This window comes from Canis lupus, chromosome 4 (assembly GCF_003254725.2).
Source record: "Canis lupus dingo isolate Sandy chromosome 4, ASM325472v2, whole genome shotgun sequence".
In the NCBI taxonomy this organism is placed as follows: Eukaryota; Metazoa; Chordata; class Mammalia; order Carnivora; family Canidae; genus Canis; species Canis lupus.
Genome location: NC_064246.1, coordinates 44,772,109 through 44,785,159, shown reverse-complemented (window position 1 = coordinate 44,785,159; position 13,051 = coordinate 44,772,109). Strand labels below are relative to the sequence as shown.

Here is a 13,051-nt window from a genome sequence, read left to right as displayed (position 1 = left end):
CCAGCCTTGCCATGTGTGATTTACATTAACAGCTTAGCAAAATTACAAGTGAATGAACAAAAATACAGTGACTGCATCGGGAATGGTCACTCTGCCACTGCCAAGTTCCAGGCCCTGCCTGCTAGGTTATTGCATCATTTGTTCATAACATTGATCCTTGATTTCTTGTTTCATGTTCCTGTCAGTGAATATTTCAACTAATTTAATTCCTCGTGAGATGCTTTAGCTTGTGTCTTGGTCCTTTCCTGCTGCTATATAACAAAATATCTTAAACTGGTGGCTTATAAATGATAGACATTTATTTCGTAGAGTTTTGGAGGCTGAGAAGTCCAAGATAAATGTACTAGCCAGTTAGTGTCCTGGTTCATTGACAGCTGTCTTTCCCTGTGTCCTCACATAGCTGAGGAAGGAGGGAGTGTTCTCTGGGTCTTCTTTTATAGTTAAATCCATTCATGATGAGTCTACTGTCATGACTCAATCATCTCCCCAAAGCACCACCTCCAAATACCATTGGGGATTAGGCTTCAATATAAATGTTTTTTGGGGGTGTGGGGTTGTCACATTCAATTAATAGGAGCTTAGAATTCCATTCCTGTTGGGAAACCACACATATGTATTCTCTCTCTCTCTCTCTCTAGTTCGTTCTTAAAAAAAACAAAAAAACAAAAAAACAAACATGTTTTCACATGCCCCCAGTTAGCCTAGCTCCAGTTTTTAGATTTCAGAGAATATTTAAGTAAATCAGCAGAAAAATAGTTAAAATTCTATTTCCACTGCAACCATAGACCCTTGCAGGATACAATTTATATTTAATCTACACTCTCATTTTCTGAGTTATCATCATGTAAATAAAACACACTTCAAACAAGGGGAGGGGTTGCTTGAAAATTGCTCTGTATCAGATGTCTTTGATCTGTGAGTAACTTCAACAAATGTTTTACTTCACCAAGTTCTCTCCTGACCCCTAAGTGCATGAATGGGAATTGGAAAAAAATATGAAGAATCACAGCTTAATTAATTAAGGGACTGTTTAAATTTTCAATGTACAATATTAGGACACTTGTTATTTCCAGGAGTATCACTAATACAAGACTCAAATATTTTGAAAGGTGATGCACGTTCAGTATTGTTGAAAGCCTTTCAGTTTCTGCTATATTTTTGGTTTTATTTACGGTGTTGCTGCACACATTTTTGTTTCTTATGATTCTGTGCTGAAATGTAGACCTTTCTGCCTAAGTCTCATTAAAGGTGCAGCCCGGTTTCTGGATCACTGTGCACTGAGCTATAGATCCCAGATTATTGTTGAATTGTGGATTGTCCTGTCACCTTTTCCCTTATTAATATTTACATAAAATGAAACCCAATGCTGGGGATTTTATGTTCAAATACACCTTTATTCTTCCTGTTTAATCTTGTTCCTCTCCATTGATAATAATGGAAGTTGCTTGGCCATATCAAACTCATCGCTCTGCAATTAACAATTCACACATGCCGTGTGTTGTTACTGAGCCCATATTTGTTTGTGTAATGTGTTTGCATGAATTAAAAACTGCAGGCCAAAAGTAGAAATGAAAAGGCATTGGAAAGTATTTGCATATGCAAGTGCAGTTCCTTCTGAAGACATCTATGAATTTATGCATGAAAATGTAGTCAGAGTCTGAGTGGATCTACTTTGATGGGTTCTAAAATTGAACTCAGGAAGTAAATAAGCACATATTTAAGGAGAGGAAGAACAGGAGATACAATCTGGCAAGCATCATAGTCAATGTGAGACTTAGCCACTACAGAGAGGGTTAAAATAAATTTTACTCTCAGGAATAACAATAATTTTTAAATGTCACGCATTTCCCATTTTATTTTCTTATTCATGAAATCAAAGAGCAGGATCATCTCAGAACTTATTAGCCTAGAGGTACATTAGCAAGGATCATAGCGGGATCATCTCCTGTGGTATTCTTATTTAAAACCCAAGACACTGATCATAAAACAAACATGCTTCTCACATTCAAGCAAGTTTGGCAAACACAGTTGGATGACTCTCCAGATGCTCAGAGTGGAAAAGTATTGCCAACTACTAAAAGTGATGTGGGGCCAGGGTCAGACCTGTCTGGTTCCCTTGCAAAGTATCTTTAGGTATCAAATGTGAGAACCTGCCAGGTCCCAGCAGGAGAGGTAGGCTCGGTGTTCCCGTGAGGAGCTAATGGAAGTTCCCATCAAATTATACCTTCTTTGCTTGCTTTTAACACAGGATCAGCCTCTGCTCCTAAGAAGAGACAATGCAAATTACCTGTCTGGCCTCTATTATGCTGGATCCTCCTGGTGTGAAGGGAGAAGATTGCTGACCTTAGGTCTGTGGCCATTGGAGTAATTAGTAATTAGTAAATGACTAATTCTGCCCTGAATAGCATCCTAGTGGTCTGAGAGTTAAGGCACCTGACAAAAGTGACCAGGGGTCTGATCCCTGGTCACACCCGGCCTCACTCTAACCTGTGAAATAGATGCCACTTTGAATAATGAAGGTCAGCCAAGTGCCCAGGCAGATTGTATGAGCTTGTTTGTTGGAACCCTGAAGTTCGGGTGTAGAGCAGCGTGATGCACAAGACATTCCCCCATGGCTTGGGAGCCTCAAGTTAGACTTGAACTCTGCTTCTGCATATTTATGTGAGGTCTACATTCTGTGCTTCACTGGGATCAGTACACCATTTTCAGATGTATCAAACAGGAATGACAAGAATGACCAAAGAGGAATGGCTAACATTCATTGAGCACTTTCTATATATCAGGCGTCAGTCTGAGCATTTTGTTTATATTAACTCAGGGAAACATTCACGACAGTGCTGTGAGATGGGTTCTGTTATTATCTTCTTTTTGCTAGATAAGGAAACTGAGGCACAGAGAGGTTAAAGAAATCATTCCAAAGGTCACAAATGTAGGAATTGGTAAAGAGAGATTTTAAATCCAGGAGGTTGGATTCAAGAGGTGGGCCTTGAACTTGAAGTACTGTGTTGGATCACCTCCCAAGTAAATAAACAAAAACAAGCCATTAAAGCCTAAGTCAAAGGCTATGAAGTTTAATTTGTGAGTCTTTTTAAGTATCAACAGCTTTAAACATTCCTTACCGTAGGAACTACAGTTGCTATCTTGAATGTACAATGTGTACTACTGCCAGCACCATGGATCTCTTTTCCTCTGCTCACGCATTCGCCTCCATTCCACAACTGTCCTAGACTCCCTGCAGGCCTCTCTGCCTAAAGTAGCTCTCCTCCAACCACCACTGTAGGAAAAAGTTCCTGCTGTCAGAACGTGCGCCAGGCTGTCAGCACTGATTCTTTGCCCTCCCCGGTAGTCATCACCTTTTCGCACAACCTCTCAACCTGGAACACTAGCCAAGAAAGGTGTTGCTATCTAAATGATATTGCTCAGGTAAGCAGAACTGACTGGTTTCTGTGCTAGGCAAGGCCCAGTGGGCCAGAGAGTTCAGCCAGGCTTCTCATGCCTCAAAAAGCCCTTCTTTCCAGTTAGTACTGCAGGTCTCCTGAGAGAGGGCCAAGATTGAATTCTTTCTCTGCACCTCAGGCTGTCTCTTTGGGTCAAGGTTGAAGAAAGAATTGGGGGAAGATTGGATTTTTGAAAATATGCTTGCATTGGTTCTCTCAATCAGTTCTAGCACAGAAATATCTTTCACCAGCCCTTTGATGCACTTAAAAAAATACATAAAGACATACACACATACACATTTTAGGCTAGGTGTGATTTTGGTATTTCATAAGCCAGTTTTCACTCTTGTGATCTTTAAACTAATTGGGGCAGTGTTTTACTCTGTCTAACCTGGTGTAGCATACATTTAACCTGTGTTAATATGCTAGGGACTCATGAAGAACTGCTAATAAGCTAACGTGTTAACTGTAGTCATTCAATCAGTGTGTATAAGAATTGTTGAAATACTGTGGAAATCTGTGAGCATTTCTGCCTATACCAGTGTCTTAGAACAGTTCTTTCATCACTGTACCCAAAGCAACAGTTAGAAAGATTCTGTTATGAAAACTCCAGCCCTTTACCCACAAAGAACATTTTTAAGTTTTAGTGAAGTTCGAAAGTTTGTCAGGTCAGCATTCATTGTCTTCTTGCTGGCTAACTGGAATTCTTCTTGCTTCATATGAGAGGCATATAGGAGAGCAGTTTAGAATGCAGACCCAAAGTTAAACTGCCTATACCCCAGTACTGATGTATTCCATTAGTGAGAGCTTGATCAAATCCTAGAACATAGACCCACTATATCTCATTTTTTCCCTCTGCAAAAGTTCCCACACTATCGTTACTGGGGTCATTTTTTTATGATTATGCATTATCATGGTATGCATGCTATCTTTCTTTTAATAAGTCATGAATAAATGCTAGTGGTTATCAGATTGTCATTTTAATTAGGTTACCAATAGAAGTGGTCATCATCTGCTTTCTACCTCTCTTACTATTGTGTGCAAGAGAAATATTTTTTCCTTGCCCTCGTCTCTTATGACTTGCAAAAATTTCTGACATCTTCAAATCCAGAATTTTTCTTCCAGTTGTTGGTAAAGTGTGCTTGACTTCCTATGCTCCATACCTTTTGGTACCAAAGATGAACATAACTCACACATTATTTCCCTATTTTTAGAAAAGAAGGAAGGATACCATCTAACAACTGTCAGCTGATGCCAACAGACTGTAACAGAGTTGCTAGTCAAACAACTTTACAAGGAAAAAAGAAAAAAAGATTAGAAAAAATGCTCTAAGGTAGTGTCATTGGATACAAACATTTTTAAAGGTGTGCATTCTATGGCATATAAATAAATGTGAATATTAGGGCTGGGTTTAATTAAGGGAAGATTTTGTCCTTATAAACTCTAGAGAAAATCCATTCTCATCACTCTATGGATAATAATTTGGAGTCCTTGTCACTTAGTGATTCAGTCTTCTTTGGATTTTCTTTGTTGTATTATTCAATGCCCTTCTGGTATTAAACCTATGTTGTTTAAAATAAAATCTCTGTGTCTGCCCAATTATTACCCTTTAAGTAATTACCTAATGTCAATTTGGCTTCCTACTTTGCATCTAACTTTCTCTGAATTGTATTTCTTTTTTTGTTCTTTTTTTCTGTGGTACTTCTCCATTTTCACCCTTAGCCCTCTGCTCTTCTTTTCCATGGCACTCTCATAACAGTCCAGTTCCTATAACTTCAACATTCACTGTACCTACTTTTCAAGACTTTTTCAGTTACAAATGAAAGTGAGATAATATTCCAACTGAAATGAACTTATACAAAAGGTGTGATGCTTTGTCTTCCATCACTGGAGAATAACAATGCATCTGGGTTTATACATACCATCTCTCATTCTCTGTACTTGGCTTTATTCTTTGGAGAGACTGTTTGAAGATGTCTGTTGATAATCCTACTCTCATATTCTCTGCCCTCCATAACATTGTTGGAAAGGGTCAGATCCAGATAGGCCTGGCAGGGGGTACACACTGATGCCTCCATCACTTTGACTTTACTTGGCCATGCCTTTGACTTAGGCCTACTCTGTGCTTGGAGATGACTTATGGTGAGTGCCTCCTAAACTGGATGGAATGAATTCCTTACCAGAAAGAAAGGTTATGGTATCATAAGTGGAGAAGGAATACTACTGGCTTCATAAAAGGGGCTCCCAACTCTGCTGATACTCAAGTCTAACATGAATGGTCTTTCCAAGCTCCATTTCTACTTTTCTAACTGCTCCTGGAGTATGTCTTCTTTAATAGTCCAGTAGAAAACTTGTCATTTCCTCAAAATCTGTTTCCATTTTTTATTTCCTAGCTTTGGGGAACTGGTATCACAACTCTTACATTTTGGTCTTCCAAGAAAACTCTATCTTTTTTTAATATTGTGTTCACCAAATCATGACAGTTGTATTTTATTAATTTATCTTTTGTCCAAATTTCTTATTCCATGGGAAACTTCTAACATTTCAAGACTGGACAACTATTTCACCATTTAAATTGCCTCCTTCCCTTAGTCCTTCCCCTGGCTTTTTTTTTTTTTTTTTTTGTATCATCAATGGTATTGAATTTCTGAAACACTGCCCTATTTTTGCCCCTTCACTCAAATTAATTCAAATATGTTTTGGAGCACCCATGAAGCAACTCTAAGTTATGGGGTATAGCAATGAATAAGGCAAATACAGTCTGTAACCACATGTAGTTGGTGATCCTAAAAAGGAAAGATCTAATAGATATATAATTAGGTATATCTGATAAACACCAAAAAGAGAAAATACCCTGTGGTTCTGGAGAGGAATCTACCCCAGAATTGTGCATTAGGAATGCCAGATATTATGACATCCTTTCATACACTTGAAGGATGAGGAGTTGGGGGATTAGATGGGCAACAAGAAGTTTTCAGGCAAAAGATACCTTATGTGCAAAGGTCCAGAGATGACAAAGCTTGGTTGTTCCAAGAATCTACAAGAAGTTCAAGTTCGCTGAATGTGGAGTGGGGACAAATGAGCTAGAGTGGTAGGGTGAAAGTGGGTCATGATGTCCTTTGGGGAGATAACGCTACCTTCAGTTTATGGAATATATTACAGGGAGACAAGATGCTCAGTGAGGAAGATTAGGAGAGCATGTTCCATCCAGGCAAGGGAGTTTGGTAGTCTGACCTGGGATGATGAAGATGTTTTGAAAAATGTTGTTGAGCCACAGAGATCATTGACTTTTTAGGACACTGTGGAAGTGGAGGCAGACATTGTTCTGGGAATCTTGCGCATTGACTGCTTTGTCCTTTTGTAAAGAGTATTTTACCTTTCTGATGTTGAGTTTACTTAAAGAGATAGGAAAGGTCAATACTTGTATATAAGCCCTTAAATGGAAGTGCATAGATTGTTAGTTCAAGTTCTCCTGGAATGGTGACATACTGCTGAGTATTAGTAGCGTTGTTCCAAGAGTTTGGATTTTTTTTTTCCCTCAATATTATTAGGTTCCTGACTATATAAAGAGTAGCATCAGCAACAGAGCACCTCATATGGATTCAGAGCAAGAAAAATACAGAAAAAAGATTTCATCACTCCTTTCCTGTGTGACCACAGTACCTTGTTCATTCTCTATCATTGGCTTAAAAAGCAAAGACCAAGTATGTGTGTGTATGTATGGGGAGGGTGGGTATGTTTGTGTGCAAGTGAGTCTGTATTGTATTCCTGCCAATAGGTAACTTATCTAGCAAAGCTAAGGATGTTTAGAATATCAAGTCAAGGGATCCCTGGGTGGCTCAGAGGTTTAGTGCCTGCCTTCTGACACTCACATACTCCAGGGCCCTGGAGTCCCAGGTAGATCCCACGTCAGGCTCCCTGCATAGAGCCTGCTTCTTCCTCTGTCTGTGTCTCTGCCTCTCTCTCTCTCTCTCTCTCTCTCTCTGTGTCTCTCATGAATAAATAAATAAAATCTTAAAAAAAAAAGAAAAGAATATCAGGTCAATACTTTGTGGCAACTGATAGGAAAAACAAGGTAAGGAAGAGAAGAAGATTCAAGGACTGAAGTTTCTGGTTATGGAAACTGTCTAAATGTTAGTGCCAGTCACTTGGGTTTGGAACAGAGGATGAGCTGGTTTGTAAGTAAAGATAGTATGTGTAACAGTGGACCCTTTGAGTTGGAGGTGCCCTTAGGCCATGCACATGTAGATATCTAATAGGCAGTTGAAAATACAACTCTGAAATACTGCTGAGAGATTTGAGCTAGATAGAGATTTAGGAGTTGACAGCTAATAATTTCATGGGACTCAGTGTGATTATCCAGGAAAAATGTACAAGGAAAAGAAATAAGAAGCTCAGATGGGAACACAGGTAATCAATGGACAGGAAAAAGAAGAAATTCTTGTAAAGAGAGTTGGGAAAACAACAACAGCAAGAACTTCCATTGTAGGCTCTACTCAGTCCAAACTTGACTTTGTATTCCAGGCATAAATAAATAAAACAGGACTAGCTTTATTTCCCACTCCCCTACTCAGGGGTGGCCTCCTTTTTATCCCTTAAATCAGAGGTCACAAAGTTAATGCACACAGGCATACTTAGCCCCTAGATATGCTTAGTTCGGCTTACAGATTGCTTTAGAAATTTTGAATGGAGTGCCTGTAGCCAGTCCATTCACATTCCAGTTTGCCACAGGCCACATCTCTTGTTTTTTGTCTTCTACCAGTCATCTCTTCAGTCATTATATACCCAGCCCCTGAAGGCCATAGCAATAGCAAAAAGAGTATGTACCTTCCTCTGCCCATTTCTTCTTTGTAGAATACATATCTGCCTATTCCAAATCCCTCCTTCCCACAAGGCTTAATGTACAAACCACCTCTTTGGTGAAACCTCCGCCTTCTGAACTCTGATGGCCCTTTATGAGTTGTTATTGTTACTATTATCCTCAGTATGAGTGACTCAGCAGACAGCTCATGTGGATTCTGACTCTTGTGAACAGGGAGATAAACAAAATTCTTTGCAGTTTTGTGCTGTGACTCACGGTTGCACCTCCAAGAGAATTTATTCTGTTTAGTGGCTTGTTTCCTGTTCCAAGAAGACGAATGTAAAGCATGGCTCAGAAAAGGAACTTAGAACATGTGGGCTGTGTGTCTGTCCAGCATGATGATATCAAATCCCACCTCGTGAAATGCCAGCCTGCAAGAGTTTTCTGCAGCACACTTTGACACTCACATACTGCAGTGCAATAACATTTGCTTTTTGCGAGTATTGGTGGTTCCCTTTTGGCTTTTCCACCCTGGTGCCACGGATTGTGGTTGTGCCTCTGTAGGGACCTACTGTGTCATATGTGTAGGAGGCCTTGGGTGCAATGTGATCTGTGACAGGATAGAATTCCAACTGGGAGCTTTGGAGAAGCTGCTGTGAGAGCTGGAGTAATTGCCAATGTCGGGCTCACCATGCCTTACGCTGTGCATCCAGGAGGGATGCTGCCCCACCCACTGATGAATCATCCTACTGATATTATCAAAGGAGACATTACATTTTCAGCGTCGTGTTTTAGGTTTATAATTTAATTTTCAGGTCTGGCAATTCCAGAAGCATCCCTAGGGATGCAGGAAGAGGAGGGGGCTGGTGTGTACCCGAAATGAATTCATGTTCATTTCTTGAGCACCTTAATTGGCATGCATATCTCACAAGCCCTCTCTCTCTGCTGCAGCCAAACTCCCTTGCACCAAGTTACTCAATATTCCTTCTGCACTGACTGCTTTCCTTTCCACTCAACCTCAAGTCAGATCTACTTTCGTAATAAATCTCTGCTGGGAGCGATCAGAACAAATACTGAGTGTGCGCAAAGATATTAAAAATAAGTGCAACACAGACTTATTTAATAAGGTCCAACAGTCTCTTATATAATATCTGGAATATTTTCCCAAAGTTACCATGAGCATTATGTTTGCTGCATTTTCTCCGAGATAGAAAGATCTTTTGGGGAATTAAAACAAAAACAAAAACAAAAACAAAAACAACACATTAAAAAAAAAAGAAAGAAAGAAAAAGAAAAAGACACAGAGAAAATCGGATGAGTTCTGTTATATTCTCGGCTGAACCTGTTATTCTCCTTCCTTTTCAGGTCTTTTTCTTTGGCCAGAGCCACAAAATGTGAAGCTTCTCTTTGTTCACCCTGATTTATGAATAGTAGGCATTGGGCAGTTGCTGTCCCAGTGGGATGCATTTTATTTTAAAAATAGTTTGAAGCACTTCCTTTTAAATCCCCCCACATCTGCTGCCACCTTGACTGTATAATACATGCTTCTCAGTTCGTCCTTGTACAGGTAAAGTCCCCTTCGCGTATGGGAATTAAAACACTGAATTTACCTGTAGCACTTTGAACAAAAATGTTGAATTTATTTAGGGAGGAATATCAGTGGGTTAAATATGTTTCTATGGATATGTTTGCTGGAACATTGACAGAAGGGAAAATATTACTTTCATGTCAAAAAAAAAAAAAAGAAAAAGAAAAAGAAAGAAAGAAAGAAAGAAAGAAAGAAAGAAAGAAAGAAAGAAAGAAAGAAAGAAAGAAAGAAAAGAGAAAAGAAAAGAGAAAAGAAAGAATGAATCCAGGCATCTGCAGGGTGACTATCCAGAGCCCAAAAAAATTCTTCCCAGAATGACTGCAAATTTGGGTGACACTGTCAATTTTGCCTTGGGTTCAAATTCTTGCTAGTTCACAGTGACAATTTAGCTAATGCTCACGTTCTGACCCCCTTTTGTACGTGTAGCAAAAGCCCTGCCTGGAGATGACCCACTTAACACTTTCTGCTTCACAAACCCAGAGACTGAACAGCCAGGTAGGCTACGGAAAGTGCTGAGTTGTCTGAGCTGAGCAGTGAGGGGACAGCGAATATGGCCACAGCCCCATGCCATTGTCCCTTTACTCATTAGGCCACTCATTAGAGTTTTCTGGGAAGTTTTGAAAAGTCCCTGTGCCCCAAACCTGTTTAGGACTAATTAAGTCTGAATCACTGGAAGGTTGGACTAAGGCATCAATATTTTTATACATACATCTCAAAGGATTGAGTATAACTGGATGAACTCTGGAGAATATAACCATCTCTTTGGTAACAGCCTTTCAAACATACAGGACCTCATGCTTAGCATCATGACTTGGAATCTTCCTTTTCACTCAAAAGCCCATGATTCTAGTTTTAATAGACAATTCCTCATTCCTAGAGAGTTTTGCTTAATAAATACCATGTAGCTGGGAGCTCATTATTATAGTATTTCCAAACCAACACCTGTGTATCAGGTGTTACAGGGTTGTTTCTTGGTTGGAGGGTCCACTTCTTTGTTCTGAGTCAGAAGAAGCAAGTAGACTGATTCTTTAAGCACTCCTGCTTCTTATCTTGCATTCTGCTAGACATTAAAAGTGAGGATTTAATTTGAGCATCTGTCTTGGAATACAACACGTAATCAATTAATTATATCCATTGATCTAACATTCAACATCAAAGCAATAATGATGAATTGAAACCTACTGTTGGAAGGAATACAATCAAATTATATTCATTTTGAAAGATGAAGCCAGTGAGGAAAGATAGTGTTAATAGTAAGTCCCTGCTTGCTTTTCACTGTGAATATTTATTAAGTCTAGGAATAGTTCAAGACAGGGCGAAAAGTCCAATATTCATAGGAGAAGGCAGGTAAGATCAAGGAATGAAACAAGCTGGGTTTTCAACTATGTGTCATGGTGGAGACTGTCCCAGGTTGGATTATGCATGTCTAGGCAGTGCCTCACATCTCTGATGATTTGGAGCCTGTAGAGTATTCAAGTCTAGTGTGTTCTATATCTCACAACTTATCAAGAAAATGAGAAATCTGGATTTTTTTTAAATAAAATCCTCAGGTTTTAAATGTTGCTGTAATGTACTCTTGGAGCTATTTAAGTAAGCTCTGCACAACATGCTGGCCTGTTTTCCTGCCCTGGAATTTTTAGACACTAAGGTGGTAAATTCCCTTACGGATGAGGACAACCAAGTGTGAACAATCCCAGAATCAGCACTTGTGAGGCCACCTTGACCAGTGGGTTCAGAAGCCAGTAGATAGGAAGCTCATGACATATGTTCCTCTCCTTCATCCTGAGAAGCACAGCCTAAGGCTCCTTGGAAGGTCCCATCACCATCATCACGAGGCACCCCCAGCAGTGGCCAACTCTGTCACACATCCTTATTTTGGCTCTTCCTTCTGGCCTGTCTATTCACCCTGTCCCTTACTCCTGCTCCTCTGAATCACAAATAAAGTACTTATTCACAAGAATTCTTCTCAGCCTTTGCTTTCAGGGCAATGTGGGTTAAGACCTCTGGCAGCTGAATCATTTTGAGATACACTGTGTAGGCCAAAGGAAGACTGTCTATCTGGGAGATTTAGTTCCTTAAAGATGCCAGCATAGGACTTCATGGTTGGGAATTGATTGATTTAAAAAGAAGACACTGGGCTTGTGTTAAAGATATGGCTTGGTATTTACTAAATTTTAGAATGTTTAGGATTTACTTTTTGATTTTGTTTTACATAAGAAACACTATGATTTACGTTTGGTTGGTTGGTCTTAAAAATTAGTAAACTTTTAATTTTAAAATAGTTGTAGATTTATATAAAAATTGCAAAAATATAGTGTTCCCTGGTTGGTTGTCTTTGTTGTTGCTTTTACTACATGTACGATTTCTCACTATATGCCTGGGAAACCTGGTACTGCATTTTCCCCTCTGAAAGCCATCACGTCACATCTCCATGCAGAATAGCGAGCTGTAAATATACGCTGTAAGTTCCTGGAGGATGAAGACAGTGGCTCATTCATCTTTCCATCCCCCTTAGTACCAGCTAGAGTGCCATTCACAGAGACATTTAATAAATGTTTGTTGAACAGAGATTCTCATCATACATTAGAATTTGAAGGGATCACATCTGGTCCCAAAGCTCTCCCTCCATCCTCCTTAACCCCCTTCCCACCTCCCCATAGGGCATCTGTTTGCCCTGTGTTATTTCAGTTTGGCCACAGTACATTGGGAAGGAACATTGGAAGTCACAGTTTTTTACTCAAAGCTGACTCTGCCAGACCCCCTACTCTCTCTGCATGATCAAGTGATCTTTGTTGCCAAACAAAGCCAGAGCTGCCTCTTGGCCGCCCCCAGTACCATGCGAGCTTTCTAGGACATGCCTGTGCGCTGCATGTCGGAATGTATTTTTAGCCAAACCCTGAGTGAAAGCCAACATGCATTTTTGTTTCTTTTTTATATCCTCTAAGCACATATCTCACTTGCTTTCTGGGTGACTAACAAAAACAGTAATAATAACACATGCTGTAATTTCAGCCTCAGATTTCAGAGACCTTTATGAGGTCTTTTATTAACCCTTTTGAGGCAACTCAAATGGCTTGATCTCAAAACTATAAGACAGAGAATTAATATCGGTGGGAACAACTTACTTTTTGTTCAACGTCAGTTTACATCTCAGGAGAATGATTTGTCATAGAATGTTTAATTATGTAGCAGCTTAATATTGTAAGCTACCTGCTTTTGGTCTTT

At 39.6% G+C, this 13,051-nt stretch overlaps 1 protein-coding gene across 2 annotated transcripts in view; it reads left to right on the top strand.

Moving 5' to 3' along the window:
- Positions 1-13,051, top strand: part of TENM2 (teneurin transmembrane protein 2) — a 1,512,848-nt gene that overhangs the window by 593,890 nt on the left and 905,907 nt on the right. The window lies entirely within an intron of this gene.